The 19185-nt window shown below is 58.2% G+C and overlaps 1 protein-coding gene and 1 pseudogene across 1 annotated transcript in view; one reads left to right on the plus strand and one right to left on the minus strand.

Annotated features, from left to right (window-relative positions):
* The window catches only part of LOC100226816 (uncharacterized), a 1189242-nt gene that overhangs the window by 302453 nt on the left and 867604 nt on the right, over window positions 1-19185 (minus strand). The window lies entirely within an intron of this gene.
* LOC140680957 (uncharacterized) overlaps window positions 11984-19185 on the plus strand; it is a 37885-nt pseudogene continuing 30683 nt past the window's right edge.

Below are 19185 nucleotides of genomic sequence, written 5' to 3' on the forward strand. Positions count from 1 at the left end.
TGCTGTTCATGCCCAGCAGGGTCCCTGTCCCCCAATATCCCCCCGGTCCCCCTGGAGCCACAGCCTCCACCAAAGGATGTTCCACAGGATCCACCCCAGAGCCTGACATGTGGACAAGGGGCCAGGGCTGTGTGACCAGGACATCAAGGATGTGGATTATCCAGGTGCCTGTGGCCTGGGTTGGGTTCCCCAGGACAGGAAAGATGTCTGGCAGCTGGAGCAGGGTTAGGGAAGGGCCTCCAAAGTGGGGCTGGAGCCCCTGGGCTGTGAGCAGAGGCTGAGGGAGCTGGGCTTGTCCAGCCTGGAGCGGGGAAGGCTGAGGGGCTCCTCATGCCAGCCTGGCAGTGCCAGCGAGGAGGGGATGGAGAACACAGAGCCAGGCTCTTCACCCGGGGCCTGGTGGGAGACAAAAGCCAATGGGTGAAAGGGGAAAGAGGGGAGATCAGCCAGGCCAGGAGGAGATTAAATGAGCCAGGCTGCTTTTAGCATTTCCTCAACAACAAAAGCAGCTTGACCTTTCTTCTTCATCCACCACTGACAGCTTTGAAAATCAGGAACTGTTTGAGCTGTTTTGCCACCACTCCAGAATGGACATCCTAATAAAGGAACTTAATCATGTTTATATCTATCACAGAACCACCTTTGTCTGAAATTCATTCTAGCATGGAAATCACTTGTGGATGCTGGACTGATCAGACACTGCTGGGACGTTGCACATAGCTCAGGGAAGAGCATGGTTATTATTAAATTGTGTCCTGTTCAACTGTGGTCTGTTGGCCATGAAGAGAAACTTTCTGTGCCTCTGAGTCTCACCAGTTCCTGACCCCCAAAGGACACAAACCTGATGAGTTGTGGTTCCCACTCCAGTGGTGGCACTGGGACCTCCCTCCATCCCCAGAGCAGAGCTCCCTTGTCCCAGAAAGTCCCTGGCAATGTAGGGATGAAGGAAACAGGACAGGCTGTGGGGATCAGGGCCAGGACACAGCCAGGGATTTGGGGTGGCTGTGAGCCCAGGGCAGGACCCGGCCCTTGGCCTTGGTGAACCTCATCCCATTGTCCTGGGCCCATGGCTCCAGCCTGTCCAGATCCCTCTGCAGAGCTTCCTGCCCTCCAGCACAGCCACACTCCCACCCAGCCTGGGCTCACCTGGAACTGCCTGAGGGTGCCCTCAATGGCCTCGTCCAGATCAGCAATAAAGAGATTTCACTGACCTGGCCCCAGTGCTGAGCCCTGGGGACACCCCTGGATGTGACTCCAGGGTCTTGATTTTCATATCTATTCCAACTGCATGAGGAGGCACTTGGATTCAGTGTCAATTGGAGATTTCACACATCAATTTATTAGGAGTAAAAAAAACTAAACAGGACCTGAAGAAATCTTTTCTCACTGTCCTTTTAAATATAGTGTAATCAACCACAAGAGATTTGAAAACTTAAATGATTCCCAGGGCTTGGCTTGTTAAGGTGTTCTGAATATTAATGAGCCCTGGGGCACTGAATTCCTGCACTGAGGAGCTGAAGGCTGAAGAAGCCTCTGGAGCAGTAAAATTCAGCAGCAGCCTCCAAGTTGCTGAGGATGTCAGCAGCCCCCACTGAGGCCATCCCTGCCCAGAGACCCTGGGGGAATGGGCAGACAAGGAGAGCGTCCCTGGGGCTGGGGCAGCAGAACTCAGAGGCACCAGCGGCTCCAGCTGGGAAATGGAGTGTGAGATGGGGCTGTGAAAGCCCTGCCTGGGCTGTGCCAAGCAGGACACACAAGCCCTGACCCCCATCCCCTAAAAACTCTCTCAATGGGACATTTAAAAGGAATTACAATTGTTTCTGTCCTCTGAGTTGGATGCACTGGAGAAATACCAACAAGAGATTCTCAGGAGCTCAAAACAATAAAACATCCTTTCTGGCAACATAGAAGATAAGAGAAACTTTGGGGAAAGGTTTAATAGGTCATTAAATCAACAAAAAACATTTCTCAAAGCATTAATCCTCGGATGTAGGGAGTTTTGGAGGTGGAATCCCAGTTTTGGCCATGACAGCATGAATGATTTTTTCCTATAGGAAAGAGAAGTGCAAGTCCAAGTGTTCTGGAAGAAGATGAGAGGTGGGCACCCTTAGGCCAAGCCAGCCAGACCTGACTCTCCTGACACCTTTCGTCTAGGGGCTATCCTTGGACACAGGGCATTTTGGAGGTGGAATCTCAATTTTGGCTGTGGGTTCCTGGATAGGAAGAATTATTTACATTAGGAAGAAAAGAACAGAGCCCCGGTGTTTCAGAGGCACATGAATGCCAGCCCTCAGGAAGCCAAGGCCAGCCAGACTTGTCAGTCCTGGCAGCTTCTGTCTGGGAGCTATCCTTGGATATAGGGAATTCTGGAGGCAGATCCTCAGTTTTGGCCATGGGTGCCTGGTCGAGATGGATAGTTTTTTTCTCATAAGAAAGAAAAGCACACGGTCCCAGTGTTTCAAAGGCAGACAAGAGGTGACCCTTGGGTGGTCAAGGCAGCCAGACCTGTCTCTCCTGGCAGATTTCATCTGGAAACAATCCTTTTACATAAGGAAATTTGGAGAAGAAATCCCAGTTTTGGCCATAGGCCCCTGGAGGAGAAGGACAGTTCTCTCCCACAGGAAGGAAAGCCCAGAGCCCCAGGGCTTCAGGGGCAGATGAGAAGTATCCCTCAACATGCTAGGGTCAGCCAGACCTGTCAGGTGGTCCCCAGGAGGCCCAGCCAGCCAGACCTGTTCCATGTTCCCTTGGTTCCATGGGACCCCACAGTGTCACAATGGTGTCCTTGGCTCCATGAGGCCCTGGAGTGTCACAATGTTCCCCTTGATTCTGCAGTGTCACAATGGCCCCGTGCTTCCATGAGGCCTTGCAATGTCACAATGGCTTCGTGGTTCCACAAAGCCCTGATGTGTCACAATGGCCCCTGGGCTCCGTGTGCCCTCGCTGTGTCACAGCGGCTCCTCTGTGACACTGCGGCTGCACAAGGTCACCATGGACCCTTGGTTCCTTGGGGTCACCGAGTTCACAATGGTCTCCTTGATTCCATGAGGCAGCACAGTGTCACAATGGCCCCTTGGTTCCCTGTGGTTTTGTAGTGCCACCGTGGTGTCCTTGGACCCACATTGTCACAACTGACCCACGGTTCCATGAGGTTCTGCAGTGTCACTGTAGCAGTCAGAGGCCCTGCAAGGCCTCCCTGGCGGTCACTCACCTAAGATAAGAAATGCCTAAGTCACGGTGACTGGACCAAAGAAGCCCCTCTTCTGCATTCAGACCCTTCTTACCTCTCTGTAAGGCTATACATATTCTCCTCAAACCTGGCAATTGAACAATTTCTGACACCCCAGTACCCCATATAAACACCCATTTCTGCCCAGTTTGGCAGAAGAGCTGTAACTGCATCCCTTCAGAGGAGCTGGCAATAAAGGACATCGCTGTGGAACCACATACAGCCTTTTCCTCTCTCTGTCCCTGTGTGTCTGCCAGAGGCACTTGTGAGCACAGAGCGAAATCACTGAGAGCTGAACTCACAGAGCTGAAATCACTCCAGAGGTGCTCGCTAAGTTGCCTGTGGCTGGGAGCTGAGCCGAGGGACCCAGACAGGCTGAGCCTGACAGCGCAGCGCTATCCGGACACCCACGGCAGCGGCAGCCCGGGGGTCAGATGGACCCCTGGGACCCCAGGCTGCATTAACCAGGAGTGACTGGGATCACAGAGGAACCATAAAGGAAGTTACTGCAATAATACTGGGACTATCTGGGAGTGACTGGAATCATACTGGGAGTGACTGGAATCATACTGGGTGACTTGGAGTGACTGGGACCTTACTGGGGGCAAATGGTACTGTAATGAGAGTGACTGGGTTCATACTGGGATCATACTGGGAAGGACTGGAACCATACTGGGAGTGCCTGGAACTATTATACGGATGAATGGGAACACCTGGGAACATGCTGGGATCATGCTGGGATCACACTGGGAGTGACCAGGATGATACTGGGATCACACTGAGTGTAACTGGAAGTGACAGGGACCATACTGGGGGTGACTGGGAGCCACAGGGCCCATGCTGGGAGTGGCCTGGAGGGAGCTGGGGGAACTGGCCCAGCTGGGGCTCAGGGTTGTTCTCCCCCAGGGCTGCCCCTGGTCCTGCTGCCACACCTGGCATCACAGAGACAAGGGACAGGGCACAGCTGAGGGACAAAGCACAGCTGAGGGACAGGGCACAGCCAGGGAACACGGCCTGGCCGAGGGACACTGAGCCCCAGCACTTTGGGCTGTTGCCCTTGGGCTCCCAGCACAGGCCCAGGGGCAGAATCCCCTCCAGAAACTGCTGTTTGCTTTCAGCTCTGCTCTGGAACATTCCCCAGGTTCCCCTGCAGTGGCTGCAGCCCAGCCGGGTGCCCGGGGCCAGCAAAGCTGCTCCGGCAGTGCCCTCCTGCCCCGGGCAGGGCACGGAACACCCAAGGAAAGGCTCGTGCTGGGCTCAGGGCAGGGACAGGGCACTCCCCTGGTGCAGCTACGGGCACAGCAGAGCCGGCCTGGGCAAAGGATTGGGATCAATGTCCCATGGAATCCCAGCAGGGATTACTTCTCATTGCACTGCTCTCATTGGATTGTCATCAATTCCAATCATTTCCCCATGGAATTCCCATGACAGTGGGTTAGGGGGGAGGTCCATCCATGGAATTCTCACCTGACTGGGATGAGAGTGAGATCTGGCCATGGAAATTCCATGGCAATTCCTGCATTCCCAAGTTCCCCATTCCTGAGTCCCCCATTCCCATAGGAATTGCCCTTCCCTTCCCACACCCACCTTTGTGCTCCAGAGCCTCCCGACCATATCTGATGTATTTTGGGGGCCTTTCCACACAGGTGTGGCCCAGGTTATGCTTCATCTGCTCCACCATGATCCCTCTGGATTCCCAGCACCTCTGGGATATCCAGACGGCACTGTTGGACACTGCAAAGCTCCTGGATCCCAGCTGGAAGGAGATGAAATCCCAGCCCTCGTAGCCATACTGGTGGGATCCATGGATGCTCCACGGACAGGAGGTCACAGCTGGAAACCCCCTGCACTGTGTGGAGACCTGGGAACGAGGAGAGAACGGACCCATGGAGTCGTGTCCCAGCCCCAGGGAGCCCCTTGGAGCTCCCTGGATTCCCATCCCAGCCCCACAGATCCCCCCCATCCCCAGAGATCCCATCCCAGCCCCACAGATCCCCCCCATCCCCAGAGATCCCATCCCAGCCCCTCAGAGTCCTCCATTCCCACAGATCCCAGCCCAGCCCCCGGCTCCCCCCACTGCCCCTGCTCTGGTTGTACCGGCCCCGTCTCCAGGTCACTGTCAGCCACGGGCCGGTTCCTGTCCTTGAGCTGGGTCTGGCTGTCCCAAAATCCCAGCTCTGGCTGTCCCAAAATCCCAGCTCTGGCTATCCCAATATCCCAGCTCTGTCTATCCCAATATCCCAGCTCTGGCTATCCCAGTATCCCAGCTCTGGCTGTCCCAATATCCCAGCTCAGCTCCCGCCCCCATCCCCGGTGTCTGTGCCTCCATCCAGCCCCGCTCGCTGCCGCAGCGCTCGCAGAGGGTCCCGTCCACGTCCCCCACAATCAAGGACTGGGGGACCCCCGGGCCAGGCTCTGACAGCGCCACTTCCAGGAACTGCAGGGAGTGGAGAACTGGGGGGACACAAAGATCTGGGGGAGCTGAGGGGGCTGAAAGTGAGAGTTTGGGGATCCAGGGGGTCCACAGGCCAAGGAAAGGGGGGACATGAACAGATGGCAGAGCTGGGAAGGAGGTTCAGGGGCTGAGAGCCAAGGAAAGGGGGTGCAGGGACTGGGAGAGCTGGGATGGGGTGTCCAGGGAATCCTGTGCCCAGGAAAGGGGGTGCCAGGGCTCCTGAGTGTGAGGAAAGGAGGAGCTGGGAGCTGGGAAAGGCAGGAATGGGGGCCCAGGGGTCCCAGGTCAGGGAAAAGGGTGGGGCTGGGGGCTGGGAGAGGTGTGGGATGGGAACATGTTGAGTTGGTGCCGGATAAGGGGGTGCAGGGGGGTCTCAGTGCCGGGCAAAGGGGTAAAAGGGTGTCTTGGTTCTCAGGAATGGGGGTGCAGGGGGGGTCTCAGGGTCACGGAAATGGGGGGGCAGGGATGGAGAGGTAGAAGGGAGTTCCAGGGGTCCTTGAGCCCAGGAAAGGGGAGTCCAGGGTTTCCCAAAAAGGGGTACCAGGGTGGGGACACCCGGGGTGTTTGGGAAGGGGGAGTTCAGAGGGTCTCTGGCTTTGCACAAAGGTGGGGCTGGGGGCTGGGAAAGGCAGGAATGGGGGTCCAAGGTGTTCCAAGGCGTTCCAGGATCAGGCACACGGGAAATCTAGAGGCTGGGAGCAGGGAAAAGGGGAGCAGAGGGCCCTGATGTCCGGAAATGGGGGATTCAGGGGGGTCCCTGTGCAGGATAAGGGGAGCAGGGGGGGTCCCGGTGCCGGCAATGGCGATTCAGGGTCCCGGTGCCCGGGGTCCCACTCCCCCCTCGCCCGCCAGGAGCGCCCCCAGCCCCAGCGCTGGAGCCACCGCACTGCTCCTCCTCACTCCCAGTATGATCCCAGTATGATCCCAGTAGGATCAGTCACCCAGGAGCTGCTCCCAGTATGATCCCAGTACAGCCCAGTCACTCCTGGCATCCCCCCACCCCTCTCTGCGTTCCGACCTGTCCCGGCTCCATCCCCGCCCCTCCCGCGGCTGCGGGGAGGAGGAGGAGGAGGGAGGAAGAGGCGGAGCGGCAGCGGGAGCAGCAGGAGGAGCGGGGAGGATGAACCGCGGGGCTCCGGCTCCGCCTGAACTCGCAGCACCCCGGGAGCGTCGCCCCCATCCCGCAGGTGCCCGGGCAGGGGGAGCTGGCCCCAAATATCCCGGGGCTCCCTGGGTTTGGGGTTTTTGGGGGGATGTTTGGAGCTGGCGGGGCTCCAAGGCCGAGCCGCAGCTGCCCTCGGGGGGACATCGGGGGTCCCCGGGAGGTGTTTTTGGGGGGTCCCGGTGCGGGTGGCGGCAGAGCCCCGGCGGGGCCGGGGGGATGCGGGTCCCCCCGCGGTGCGGGTTGGGCTTCCCAGCCGGGCCCTCCGAGCTCTGCCGGGGCCGCGTGGGGACCGCGCGGGAGCGGCGGGAGCGGCGGGGGGACCCCGGATTTGGGGAGCCCCGGGAGAGCCGCGGCTTCCCTGGGCGGGAGCGCAGAGAGAGGAGAGCCCCAGGAGCCCCAGCGGGGACCCCGAGAGGGGGGACCCCTGGCAGTGCCGGCACCCGGCAATGGGGGGTGCTGGGGCTGGAGGGGCGGCATGGCCGAGAAAGGGGTTCGGGGGTACCGGGGCCGCCAGGGGCTGCTCCCAGCAGGTGCCCAGTTCCTACCCCTGTGTGCTTCCAGTTTCCTGGGCACTCCCAGGATGAGCCCAGTCAGTCCCAGTATCACCCTGGTCACTTCCCCTCACTCCCTGCAGGATCCCTGTTTCTCCCAGTATGAGCCCAGTCACTCTCAGTCATTCCCCATTATGACGCTATTTGCCCTCAGCAAGTCCCAGTTGCTCCCACTTTTCTCCGGTGTGTTCCCACTTCTCCCAGTTGCTCCTAGTATAGTCCCAGTCACTCCCACTATGATCCCAATATGAGTCCAGTATGATCCCAGTCTGCCCCAGCAGGGCCCCAGTCACTCACACTTGCCCCCAGCATGGTCCCAGTTGCCCCCAGCACATTCCCAGTGGCTCCCAGTGTGGTCCCAGTCACCACCTGCATGTTCTTAGGTACTCCCAGTACATCCCAGTTGCCTGGAACATTCCCAGAGTCTTTGCCAGGCACTCCCAGTTACCTCAGCATGGTTCAGCTGCCCCCAGTTTTATCCCAGTCAATGCCAGTACATCCCAGTTGTCACCTGCATGACTCCTGTCATTCCCAGTTGCTCCCAGTTGCTCTCAGTGTGTGTGCATTTGGCTCCCAGCATGGGCCTGGCAGCTCCCAGTAACCCCCAGTCAGGGTCCCTTGGCACCCACTGTAATCCCAGTATGATCCCAGTCACTCCCAGTATGATGCCAGTGCCCCCCAGTGTGATCCCAGTTGCTCCCTGTCAATGCCAACATGACCCCAGTAACCACCAGTATGATCCCTATGACTCCCAGTCTCTCCCAGTATATCCCAGTCACTCCCAGCATGCTCCCAGTCCCTCCCACTTCCTCCCAGTTACTTTCAGCATGATTCCAGTTGTTCACAGCCACTCCCAGTCAATCCCAGTATGATTCCTGTCACCCTCCATGGACCTGGCTCTTCCCAGTCTCACCCAGCATGGACCCGGCTGCTCCCACTGTGATCCCAGTATGATCCCAGTTGCTGCCAGAATAGTTGCAGTTGTTCCCAGTTCCTCCCAGTATGATCCCAGGTGTCCCTAGAATAGTCCCAGTCCCACTCAGCATGGTCCCACTCACTCTCAGCTGTCCCCAGCATGGTCCCAGCTGTTCCCAGTGTGGTTCCAGTCCCCCCAGTATGGTCACAGACACTCCCAGTATATTCCAGTTGGCCCAGTAAGGTTTTGATGACCTCAGAATGATCCCAGTCTTTCCCAGTTACTCCCAGTTGCCTCCAGCATGATCCCAGTTTCTGGCAGTTGCCCAAAGTGTGGTCCCAGTCACTCCCAGTATGAACCCAGTTTCCCCATTTGTGGTCTCAGTCCCCTCAGCATGGTTCCAGTACCTTCCAGTTGGTCCCAGTTGCTTCCAAAGTGTCCAGATTTTCCTCCCAACATGGGCCCAGTAGCTCCCAGTGACCCCCAGCCAGGATCCATTCACACCTGCTGGAATCCCAGTGGCTCCCAGAATGGTCCCAGCTGCACCCAGTCCCCCCCAGTATGGTTCCAGTCACTCCCAGTATGATTCCAGCCCTGCCCAGAATGACTCCCTGTCACTCCCAGTGTGGGCCCAGTTGCTCCCAGTCACCTCCAGCACATGGTTCCAGTCACAGCCAGCACACTTCCAGTCATTCCCAGTATGATGCCAGCCAGTTCCAGTAGGATCCCAGTATGAATCCAGCATGGGCACAGCTGCTCCCATTATCATCCACTGTGGTTCCAGTTGTTCCCATTTACCCCCACTGTGGTTTCAGTCTCTCCCAGTGTATCCCAGTTGCTCCCACCATGTTCCCAGTCACTCCAGTTGTCCTCAATTGCTTCCAGCCTGATCCCAGTTGCTCCAAGTAAGATCCAGTAGGATCCCAGTTGCCCCCAGCATGCTTTCAGTTGCTTCCTGTTCTCCCCAGTGTGATCCCAGTTGCCCCCAGTTGTCCCTTGCATCAACCCCATCACTCCCCATATGATCCCAGTCGCTCCCAGCATGGTCCCAGTCATGCCCAGTTGTCCCCGGTGTAGACCCACTCACTTCCACTCACTCTCAGTTCTCCCCAGCATGGTCCCTGTTGTTCCCAGTGTGTTCCCAGTCACCCCAGTAAGGTTACAGACATCCCCAGTAAATCCCAGTTGCCTTCAGCATCTCTGTGGTCATTCCCAGACACTCCCAGTGATCCCAGTAAGGTGCTTGTTATCCCAGTATGATCTCAGTCATGCCCAGTATGTCCCAGTTGTCTCCAGCCTGCATCCAGTCATTCCCAATTCCTCCAGTTTGCTTGCAGCATGATCCCAGTTTTTCTCAGTTGCTCCCAGTAGCCCAAAGTGGGATCCCAGTTGCTTCCTTTCATCACCAGTATGAGCCCAGTAACCTCCAGTATGATCCTTGTCAGATGCCAGCACTCCCAGTATGGTCCCAGTATAATCCCAGTAACTTCCAATCACTCGCAGTATGGTCCCAGTTGCCTCCAGCTACATCAGCCCAGTCAATCCCAGTATGATGCCATTTGCTCCCAGAGTGCTCCAAGTTGCTCCCAGTCACCCCCAGTACAGGGATGCTGTGCATGGGTGTTCCCAGTCACTCTCAGACACTCCCAGTATTAGTCCAGTCCCTCCCAGTATGATCCAGAGATGACGCCACTGTGCTCCCAGTCAGTGCCAATATGAACCAGTTGTGCTCCACATGGTTCCAGTTGCCCCTTTCACCCTCACTGTCCCTCCCAGTCTCTCACAGTGTCCCCCCGTTCCTTCCAGCATATTCCCACTCACTCCCAGTTCCTTCCAGCGCGATCCCATTTGCTCACAACCGCTCCCAGTCAGCCTCAGTGTCGTGGCACTCACTGCCAGTATGATCCCAGTCACCTCCAGCATGATCCCAGTATAAGCCCAGTCGTTTCCAGTCATCCCCAGCAGGCACCCAGTGACTCCCAGTTCCTCCCAGTTGTTCCTAGCATGATCTCAGTTGCTCACAGCTGCTCCCAGTCACTCTCATCATGCTCCCAGTCACTCCCAGTATATCCCATTTGCCCCCAGCATGGTCTCAGTTGGCCCCCGTAGGCTCCTACTCTGTGTCAGTATGATCCCAGTACGATCCCAGTCTCCCGCAGGGTGACTGCAGTCTGCCCTGGCATGGGCCCAGCTGCTCCCAGTATGATTCCAGTACAATCCCAGTACAAACCAGTCCTTCCCAGTGCTGCCACTCCTGGCATCCCCGAGCCCTCTCTGCGTTCCCCCCTCCTGATCTCCTGAGAGGAGCCCCAAGGGCCGGCAGTGCCCAGGCAGGGTCCCCAGGCAGCCCCAGTTTGGATGTGCAGCCCCCAGTTTCCCCAGTTTGCCTCTCCTTTGGCCCGGGCCGGGTTCCCCCCTGGAACAGCGGCTGGGAGCAGCCGAGAGCCCCGCGCTGCCCATCCCGACCTGTCCCGGCTCCATCCCTGCTCCTGCCGCGGGCTGCCGGGGCTGCGGGAACGGGAACCGAGGGTGTCACTGCTGCTGGGGGAGGAGGAGGAGGGAGGGAAGGGCAGGGATGAAGGAGGAGCGGGAGGTGGGGATGGGGAGGAGGAGGAGGAGGGGGGATGGAAGGGGAGGGATGGGGGAGGAGGAGGATGGAGGGAAGGGCAGGGATGAAGGAGGAGCGGGAGGTGGGGATGGGGAGGAGGAGGAGGAGGGGGGATGGAAGGGGAGGGATGGAAGAGGAGAAGGAGTTGGGGATAACGAAGAGGAGGAGGAGGAGGAGGATGGGGGATGGAAGGGAAGGGATAAAGGAGGACAGGCAGGAGGGGACGGGACACAGGAGGAGGAGGAGGAGCGATGGAAGATGAGGGATGAGGAAGCAGAAGGCGGTGGGGTTAGAGAGCAGGAGGAGGGGGAAGGAAAAGGGCAGGGAGAGAAGGGCAGGGATGGAGGAGGAGCGGGAGGTGGGCTTAGGGAGGAGGAGGAGGAGGAGGGGGGATGGAAGAGGAGGGGCGGCAGGAAGAGGAAGAGGAGGTTGAAAGGCGGATGGAGCAGAGCAGAGAGAAGCGCGCGGTCAGCCCTGCCTGAATTCGCAGCCCCCACCTGATGGAACATCGCCCCCCATCCCGCAGGTGAGCGGGGAGGGGGAGCTCGGGCCAGGTCTCCTGGGGGGTGCCTGGGTTGGGTTTTTTGGGGGGATGTTTGGAGAAGGAAGAACTGCGAAGCTGAGCGGAAAAGTCCCCTTGGGGGGACTCCTTGGAGCTCCGGCAGCCCAGAGCAGGGAAGAAGGGGAGAAGGGAGCCCGGGAGCCCAAACAGCCCCGGCACCCCTGAATGGGGAGAGCCAAGAGGGGGGAGCTTTTGGGATTGCTGGGACTCCCGCAGCCTGGGGAGGGCGGGCAGCGAGGAGAAGGGGGACCCCCAATCCAAGTGTGACCCCAGCAGCTGGGACAGGGGGGAGCCCCGAACAGCAAAGAGGAGGAAGCAGGGACAGGGAACTCCTGGGAGGCTTTTTCAGGGCTGGATCTCGGTGTTTGGGAGGTTTTTATGGAGCCCAGGTGGCCAGGGACTTGTAGAGATGGACTGGGACAGAGGGAGCTTTAAACTCAACATGCTCATCCCTTGTTTTCCCCAAACCAGGATTTCCCATTCCCAGCCCCTGGGAGGCTGCGAGGAAGAGGGAGCCTCTCCTTGTCCTTCCTCCCCCAGGGCAGGAGCTGAGGATGGAGAGCAGGGAGGACAAATCCCCGCGGCAGAACCTGGTGGAAGAGGCTGTTTTGAGCGGCTCCAGGGCGCAGGAACCCGACGGGGAGGAAAAGCCCCGGAGATCCCGCACGAGGAGGGGCTGCAAACGCAGATCGCGGGGATCTGAGGGGGAAAGACCCACCCTGGGCCTGGGAGGCGGCCGGAGATGGAGCCAGAGCTCGGAGCTGGGGGTCCCTGAGCAGATCCATAATGGGGAGAAGCCCCACAAGTGCTCGGAGTTTGGGAAGGGCTTCAGGTGGAGCTCCCACCTGATCATGCACCAGAGGATCCACACTGGGGAGAGACCCTACGAGTGTGGGGAGTGTGGGAAGAGCTTCAGCCGGAGGTCCCACCTGATCAAGCACCAGAGGATCCACACTGGGGAGAGACCCTACGAGTGTTCCAAGTGTGGGAAGAGGTTTCAGACGAGCTCCTGTCTCCTCCAGCACTATCGGGTTCACACAGAGGAGAGGCCCTTCTGCTGCCCCGACTGCAGGAAGGGATTCAGGGAAAAGTCAAAACTCATCCAGCATCGCCGCATCCACACTGGGGAGAGGCCCTATGAGTGTTCTGAGTGTGGGAAGAGCTTCAGCCAGAGCTCCAGCCTGATCGTGCACCAGAGGATCCACACTGGGGAGAGGCCCTATGAGTGTTCCAAGTGTGGGAAGAGGTTTCAGACCAGCTCCTGTCTCCTCGTACATGAGCAGAGTCACACAGAGGAGAGGCCCTTCCGCTGCCCCGACTGCGGGAAGGGCTTCAACCGCAACTCCAACCTCACCTTGCACCGGCGCATCCACACTGGGGAGAAGCCCTACGAGTGTGGGAAGTGTGGGAAGGGTTTCAGACAGAGGTCTCACCTGATTGAGCACCAGGTGATCCACACTGGGGAACGGCCCTATGAGTGCTTGGAATGTGGGAAGAGCTTTGGGCGGAGCTCACACCTGAGAACACACCAGCACATCCACACTGGGGAGAGGCCCTACGAGTGTCCCCAGTGTGGGAAGAGGTTTCGGACCAGCTCCAATCTCCTCCTACATGAGCGGATTCACACAGAGGAGAGGCCCTTCCGCTGCCCCGACTGCGGGAAGGGCTTCAACCAAAACTCCCACCTCACCGTGCACCGGCGCATCCACACTGGGGAGAGGCCCTACGAGTGTGGGGAGTGTGGGAAGGGTTTCTCAGAGAGCTCAGCCTTGACCCAGCACCAACGGAGGCACCAGTAAGGGAAGCCCTGTGAGTGCCCCGAGTGAGGGAAGAGCTTGGAGTGAGGGAAGAGAGTGAGGGAAGAGCTTGGAGTGAGGGAAGAGAGTGAGGGAAGAGCTTGGAGTGAGGGAAGAGAGTGAGGGAAGAGCTTGGTGCGCTGCTCCAGCTCCATTCCCCATGGGAGGATCCAGGCTGGATGATCCCCAGTGACCCCCGTTGGGCAGAGCCCTGGTGCCCCGTATGGGGAATAAAACAGAGAGTAAAGCAATAGAGCTGATAAAGGGGCCTGATATCTGAGGCCTGACTGAGCAGAAACTGTGGGAGACACAGACACAGTTTAAGTCTCCCTGGGCAAGAAGTGACCAAGCAACGTGGTGTGAGACTTTGTGATAAAATAATGTTACCAGTTGATGTCATGTCATGAGGAATGTGTAACTAATGAGAAAATGTACCAAAAACAGAGCCCTGTATAAGGACCCTACAAGTAAATCCCTGTATAAACACCTGGTACACACAATAAAATTGGCTTTGGTCTGAACTCGGATGGCCCCGTCTCTCCATGGTGGATAACCCTGTTGTGGGTGATCCCCGTTGGGTGGGGGGAAGGTGTTGGAGGGATTTCTTTCCCTTCTCCTCGTGCTGCCGTGGTTTGGTTGGTAATAAATTCCCTCCCTGTGCCCGGGCTGGGTCTGTTGTCCCCGTGCCGCTGCTCGGGGCGGGATCTCTCCCGTTCCTTCTCTGCACTCCCGGGCCTCTCCTCAGCCAATGAGAGAATGCGGTGGACAAGAGTCAGCCAATCAGAGAGAGCGGCGCTGATGACTCACCAGTTGCCGGGCAGACTCGCAGCAGGCAGTGTTCCCCACCCGGACCCCGCCCTCCCTGCCCAGTGCCGGCCCCGCCGTGGGGTCCCCCCAAGTCCCTCCCCAGTGCCCCCCACAAACTGGGCTGGGTTTAACTGGGAAGCGTTACTGGGAACACTGGGAGCAGGCGGGCAGGGGCAGAGTGACAGCAGGGCTGGGGGTACACAGGACCCCCCAAAATCAGCGTGGGGATGGAGTGGGGGATCCCGGCTGGGCCCGAGGCCACGGGGAAGCTCTGCGGCCGCCGGCGGCTCAGGAGCTCTGTGGGCAGAGAAACAGGGGTGACACCGGGCTGGGGGCCCCAAGTGGAGCACCCACAGTCTTGCGGAGAGGGGACATGACCCCCGGGACCCCCCTTGACCCACTTGCACAGGTAGAAGCCAAGCCCCAGCACCAGGAAGACAAAGCCCAACTCGTAGTCCCTGATCCCCGTCTGCATCTTGCTGCTGGTGGCGTCCCACTGCATCTCTGGGAGGCCTGCAGGCATCAGGACCCCCCAAAACCTCTCACAGACACCCCAAGCCTCTCCAAGCACCCTCCTGATTGCTCCCAGTCCACCCAGGACCCCCTGAAACTTGCCATGATCCCTTCCTCACCTCCCCAGGACCCACCAAAGCATCTCCCATCCCCTTTAGAATCCCACAACCCCCTTCCAGTCTCCCCCCACCACCCCAGTATGCCTAAACCCTCTCCCAGTCCCTTCTCAGCCCCACCAGGACTCACCCAAACGCCTCCCAGTCTCTTTCCAGCACAACCAACCTCATCCCAATCTCTGCTTTTCCATCCCCAATCTCCATCCAGCTCCTCCAGGCTCACTCTAGTCCCTCCCAGTCACACCCAGTACCCCCAAACTCCCTTCCAGTGCCCACCAGGACCCCCAGAACCTCATCCCACCAGCTTCTTCTCTGCTGAATTCCTAGAGGAAGACCAGGCCCAGCTACTACCAGACCTTCAGAGAAAACTCCCCCCTTCTAGAGATCACCACTTCAGCAGCATTTCATCTGCCACTCCAGAAGGAGCAGCCACCATTTTAACTGGACTACTACCAACACCCTGACTCCTCAGGGTGTCAGGTTTCTGCCTCCATCACTAGTTTCATTTGTACTAATTGCATTTTTTAAATTATTATTCTTATTTAGTTTTTTTCTTGGTAAAGAACTGTTATTCCCATTACCATATCTTTGCCTGAGAGCCTTTTTTTAAATTGTGATAATTTGGAGGGAGGGTGTTTACCTTTTCCATTTCACAGGAGGCTTTTGCCTTCCTTTACAGACTCCTGTCTTTTCAAACCTAGACATGGGCCTTGTTCGTTTTTTGTCCCTTGTGTGTGTGTTGTGGGCTCGGGTCTGTATCTAGTTCCCCTTTGTGGGCAGGGACGGCCCTTTTGGGCTTGTCGAGCCCCTTTGGGGTTCTGGGCTTGTGCCCGGAGGGTGGTGTGGTGGGCTGAAGGGCGCTGCTGAGGGGCTGCAGGTGCCCATGGCACACCGCCCTGAGAGCGCCCGGTCTCCTCTGATCTCGGAAGCAAAGCTGGGTCGGGCCCTGCTGCTGCTGGGGGCAGCGAGGATGACGTCGAGGATGAGAACCTCTTGCTCCACCTGACCACCGGCAGGCTGAAGATGGTGGCCTTTGATTCTGACATCTCCTTTAAAGCCCGGTTCCACAGGGAATTTGCAGATGAGTCCACACACAGGGGATGCTCCCAGATTTGGGCATTGCTCAGCCTGGCCGGGAACCAAAGGTTCCCCCTTTGCTGGGGCGGATGCAGCTGATCCTTCAGTCGGCTGCCAGGCTGCTTTTGGCAGGGCTGGGGGCATGGGCTGGGGTGGGTACGAAATGGGAGTGGGCTCCTGGCCCTGCCAACAGCCCCCAGCACCCACCGTGCCCCGGGCTGGGGCTGGGCTGGGGCAGCCAGCCCGACACAAACAAACCCCCACGGTGGGAGCAGAGGTGGGACTGCAGAGCCTGTGCAGGGGCTGCTTTGCTTTGCAGGCAAGGAAGGGCTTGGGCTGCTCCACTGCCCTTGTTTGCTTTGGGATCACCATGGGGGCAGTGCAGGGGGAAGGGAGAAAGCCTGGGATTCCCTCACCTGTGACTTTTTTTTTGACTTTTTTTCTTCTTGCCCTTTTTGTCTGTAATCTATTTTCAATAATTTGATGTTTGTTTTTCTAGAGGAAAACCTGTTTCAGGTGGGGTCCAGTCTGGATCAGGAAGTGCTTGAGAGCAGCTGCGGCGTGGATGGGCCGTGCCCTTGGAGAAGGCTGAGGGCATCGTTTGGGACCAGCTTTTCTTCCAGCGGTGGATGGTGTGAGGTGGGTCCTGTCTGCTGGGGATGGTGGGATCAGAGCTTTGGGGAGATGGCAGTGAGCACAGGAGCGTCCTGCTCTGGGCAGCTGCTGCGGGCTGGAGGTGCCGTGGCTGGCTGCAGGCTGGGCACATGTCCTGCCCTCCTGCTCTGCTCCCAAAGGCAGCAGTGATGGGCAGCTCTGGGCACAGCTCTGGGCACGGCCAGCATGGCCTGGGCACCGCGGGCGGCTGGGACAAGGGGACAGGAGCCTTCAGCTGACGGGCACTTTCTGGTTTCTCTCCTTGCAGCCGGGCTCTGCGGGTGCTGAGGCTGCTCTGGGCTCTGCCAGGGCCCTGCTGGAGCTCAGCACCGGGCCGCAATCAGCCAAAGGAGAAATGGGGTGACCTGCAGCACAGACTTGCTTGAGCATTTCAGCAGCACAGCTCAAGTTTGCAGAGTGTACACCTCCAAGGGAAAACATGCCACTACCCAAAAAATAAACTTGTTCAATAACTTCTGAAATGAAATCAATCTGGGATGACCCCAAATGACTTTTTGCAGCTTGCTCAAGCAGTAGCTCAGCCCTTCTCTGAACTGTTCTCTCCCCCACCTGTCTTTTACTTCCCAACTGCTCCCTCTTTTCCCCCAGTGAGTTCCCAGCCCATTCCAGTCTCCATCACACTGTTGCCTTCCTTGGTGCCCCTCACCATGAGGAAAGCCGAGCCCCAGGCTTAGGGACTCATCCTGTCACTGGCTGAGGAGCAGCAATGTCTCAGAGTTCCGGTGGGATTTTAGTGTCATTCAGAGCTGCTCTCCAGCCCCCAGCTCTCCTCACTGCTGAGTTCCCACTCCCTTTTCCTTGTCCTTGCAGCAGGATGAGCTCTGTGAATCCCCTTGAGCCTCCCCACTCTTCCCAGCCCATGCACCCACCTCAGTTAGGCTGAAGCTGCAGCTTCTCTGTCTCCTCTGGCACAGCAGTGCAGTCCCCTGTGCGGGGAGCCCCAGCCCCAGAGCACAGCACTCAGCAGTGCAGTCGGGGCTGGAGCAGCTGCCCCGCAGCCCTGGCTTGGCTCTTTGTGGCAGGGAATGCTCCCTGTGTGCAGCTGTCCCTGCAGGATGGCCCCAGGGCAGAGCCCAGCCGGGCTCCCCCTGCAGCCCCTGAAGCTTGGGGCAGACAGTGGTCCCAGAGCTGAGGTTCACGGGGAGCACCCGGAGCTGTGCCTCGCACTCTGTTGCCGTGTCACAGTCTCGTGTGCAGGGGCAGCTCCAGGGCCTTCTTCCTCTTCCTCCACCCAGGCCAGCTTGGGCACTCTTGGGGCTCTCTGCTCCATGTCAGTGACTGGATTTGTGGCTACTTGCAGGAGAGATGCCTCAGAAAACTCCGAGTCAGCAAGTCCTGCTTTCGTGCCTGGAAGGCACCTTCAAGAGAGAAGGACAGCAAGTCCTGCGCTCTGGTCTCGAGGGCTCCTGCCACAAGGACAGGAGACTCCTGTCAAGGATTGTGCTCTGGCTTTGAGGGCACCGGCAGCAGGGATGGGAGATGCCTCCGGGGCACCAAGTCCCACACTCTGCCCTCGAGGGCACCTGCAGAAGAGAAGCCTCGGGAAGGCCACGGGTCAGCAAGTCCTGTGGTCTGGCCTCGAGGTCAGCTGCAGGAATAACACCTCGGAAAAACTCTGGGTCAGACACTGTTACGGTAAGCTCATGGACACCCCTTTTGCCCCCCTTCCCCCGGGCCTCTGTGATTCTGATCATGATAACCCCTGGATCCTCCTTCCTGCCCCAACGGGGTTGGCGGGGAGCCAGGAAAGCCCACCCTGTCCAAAACCTATATAGACCCCTGAGACTTCCTGTGCTCTCTCTTTTGCCCCGCTCTCCCATGGACACCACAGAATAAAGAGGGCTGTTCCAACACCCTGGGTAAGGAGCCTCTTCTGAATACCTTTTCCCTCTCCTGATATTCCTCCCCTCACAGCCTATACCTCTGAGCTGGTCAGATTCTTTGGGGGCTGCGTGGAGGGGGGGAAAACTACAGAAATTACAGTTGGCGCCCAAATGTGTGCTGCTCTGAGCCCATGAAGAAGCTGGACCCCCTATTTCGGTGGAATTCAATAGCTTTTGGGACAGTCAACTGTCCTGGTACTCTAGCTGCCTTTAAAAGCTTTGAGTCACGAGGGACAGTCGGAGACCTCTGCCTGAGTACCCAGGAAGAGCCGACTGGAGAGGGAACCCCCAGAGAGGGTTTCACAGACGAATCCCGCAGTCACAGGCTTGGTAAATTCTCCGACGCGGCACCCGGGACCGCGCCTGGCGGGGAGGGGTTACCATAAGTGACTGCGGGGGGCTGCTTGCGGGACGGTGAGCCAGGACCCTACTGCGAGTGAGCGGGAACCGGTGGGCTGCGCATACCCACGTTCCACGGGGAACCGGCACGGGACGAGAGGGCTGAAGGCGGCCCGCCAGCTGCGGGAGGACCGCCCCTCCCCCTGTGCCCCCCCGCTCGGGTTTTCCACGGCGGGAAATTCGAATCTTTCGTGCTGTGTTATTAGCTCTGGTGGAGACTAGACCAGTGAAACAATTTAAAATCATGGGTACTAACATTTCACTGCAACAGAAGAGTATACTAACACATCTTAGCAATAACTTAAACAATGTATCATTCCCTAATAAGCTCCTCCTGCGTTTTGTGTGCTGGCTACAGACAGAAATACCAAATTTTACTGTGCAAGACCTGAATTCGCTTGCTTTTTGGAATCAGATTGGACAGATATTAACT

The sequence above is a fragment of the Taeniopygia guttata genome, chromosome 30 (genome assembly GCF_048771995.1).
Source record: "Taeniopygia guttata chromosome 30, bTaeGut7.mat, whole genome shotgun sequence".
Taxonomy (NCBI): Eukaryota; Metazoa; Chordata; class Aves; order Passeriformes; family Estrildidae; genus Taeniopygia; species Taeniopygia guttata.